This window comes from Centruroides vittatus, unplaced genomic scaffold (assembly GCF_030686945.1).
Source record: "Centruroides vittatus isolate TY-2023 unplaced genomic scaffold, ASM3068694v2 contig_3200, whole genome shotgun sequence".
Taxonomy (NCBI): Eukaryota; Metazoa; Arthropoda; class Arachnida; order Scorpiones; family Buthidae; genus Centruroides; species Centruroides vittatus.
Window position 1 is genome coordinate 1 of NW_027122058.1, and position 2,746 is coordinate 2,746.

Consider the following 2,746-nt stretch of genomic DNA (forward strand, 5'->3'; position numbering starts at 1 on the left):
CTTTTTGCCCAAAAGCCCTCTTTTATAATTGTTTTTTTTTAGAATTAAAGAATGCAAATATTTTCTTAGCTTTTAGGCAAAAGTAATAAATACGAAATGTAAATTGCATGGTAATTTTAGCCACAGAAAATAATCGACAAATATAAATTTCGATTAATTAATTATTTAACTTATAAATACTTTGTCACAATGCCGTCACGGACAATTGTCCGGGTTGTCCGCCCCTAGAGCTGGGCCCCAGTTCTCAAAGAATGTTTTGGTAATACAAGCATTACAGCTAGTTCTGTAAAAACGTAGTATTATTTCGCGATCCATTAAAATTTTAAAGCGACCAATAGTTTAAGAAACGCTGTTTTAGACTACATTAATAAGGGAATTATATACTGGTGAATTAGTAGTATTTCAATACACAAAATCACGAAAAACTAGAATCTGATTTTTCTTGTAATTTAATAATAAATGTTATAAATGCATCATAATAAATAGATTTACTCGTCATAAAATCTGCACAATTTTAGGCGGCATATTTGCCATCCTTTTTTTCAAAAATAGATGTGAAAGTCATAGATTCTTGCTCCCAATCCGTAGATTTATGTTGTCAAAGCAACAATATTGCAAACGTGAGCGAAAATCTAACAATCCAGTGAAGAGCAATCAAGAACTGCAGTTTGCTAATTTTACGAATATTTGGAAAAAATTATACATTTTACAGTTAAGCATTTTGTGGATATGGGGTAGACACAAAGGACAGTTTACAGAATCGTAGAAAGACTGGAAACGTACCACTGTTGCTGATGTTCTGGTAGTGAGTGAAAAACGATGAAAATGACAGATAGCAAACAACGAGGCGGTCCGTAAAGTTTAACATTCACTAAAATAAGTTGAAAAGAATTTCAAACATATTAGTCGAGCAAGATGTTGTTCTTTGGAAGCGAAAGTAAGCTCCAAAATATACGAACAAAACCAATTCAAATTGCAAAGGACTCTGCTGCTGAAAATGTGTGTGAATAACTAAGATTTGTATATATATTAATTATGCAATCAGTAAATAATATTTTTAAAATCCAATAAATAAATAATCAATAGTAAAACAAATTAAGATGCTGTTCATTAAAATAATTCAAAACAAATTAATAAAAATAAAAAAACAGAAGGTAACGCTTAATTAAATTCAATGTCGAAGAGATACTCGTATAACGTTCTGTGAGCGCCGAGAATAGAATTTTGACGTTTCGTAAGTCGTAAAATCTTTGACATTTTCAGTTTTCAGATTTTTCTGATAAGTCTACATTCAAAGTCCATTTTCGAACCCATTGTTGTGTTTCATTTTACCGTAATAAACCTAAATATATTCACAGACTCACGACAGTTATTCACTCAGCCTAAGGCAATTATTGTATTAGATCTTTAATCTTAATCTTGACGTCACAAGAAGGTGTCTTCTTTGCTACTAAAAGTTCTATTAATAGTGACATCGTTGAATATATCGCACTCAGACACTGTAAATGGATATTTAAAAACTGTTATTTATAAATTATATGTACAGTATAACAAAATATACTGTCATAACTTACTCGAATAAAAAAGTTCTTCTTAACATAGAAGAATCCTCCGACGTCTATTCCAAATGGAGTTTTACCAAATCTTTTCATAAAATTCAGCATCTTTTGAAAGAAATAAAATTGTTTTTTAATTAATATACTAAATATATAAACCAATGGAAATGACTGGAATTTATTTCAATTACCTTCAGTTTAGTTTCTAACGGCAGATCAGCAGAACACAATTTATCGATTTCAATGAACTTGTCATACAACTTGAAAAATTAAAATTAATTTCGTAAATAAACAAGAATTGTGTAATTGGTATATAAAGCTCTTATACACTATATCGCAATTAATGTAAAAATTCTATTGTAAATGCAAGTCAAATGTACATTTCCCAATAAATCAGAACGTTTTACTAATTTAGTTATCACGTCTTTTTTCTTAAAAAATTGTCATCGAATATTCGGAATGGAAACAACGATGCTCACCAAGTTTAATGCTTTATTACAAAGAAATGATTAAATTTACAAATGTAAGTAAAATACCATTTCAATCATTATCTCCAGCCTTTCATATCGCAATATGTTCAATGTATTTGCCCCTATTTCAATGAACTTTGCATTCAATAGCAAATTATGGCCTGTGCCAAACCTACAGTGGCAAAAATATGTGACGGAAATACTTGTTTTTCTAATACAGTTATTGAGTGTGTGTTTGAGGTAGGAAAGAAGAATACAAACAGGAATATTTCTCCTCTTAAAATATGGATGTTATTGCCTAGCATAAATAACTTTTCTAATTTATATTTATAACTATATGCGAACATCTACAAAAAAAATGTGATAAAATTTTAATGGCAAACTGGTGGAATGCATTTTGAACTTTCAGATGCAAATATATGTAAATATGTATATATATATATTTAACTTTCAAGAATTTTTTGAGCGCGCTTAGGCCTGTGTATTTAACACATTGTTAACATTTTCTTTTATTCAACAGAATTGAACACTCATTCACCGATTACGATGCAAAGCGTTTCATATTTTCATCATTTTTAACAAACTCTTACCATAGAATAAAATATTAATTTATTGGTTATAAATATGTTATAACTACCATTAAAAACTCATATAAACGAAAGTTTCAATTTTATTTTTCAAAAGAGTTTTTAAATCTAGTTAATAAGACAAGATAGAATT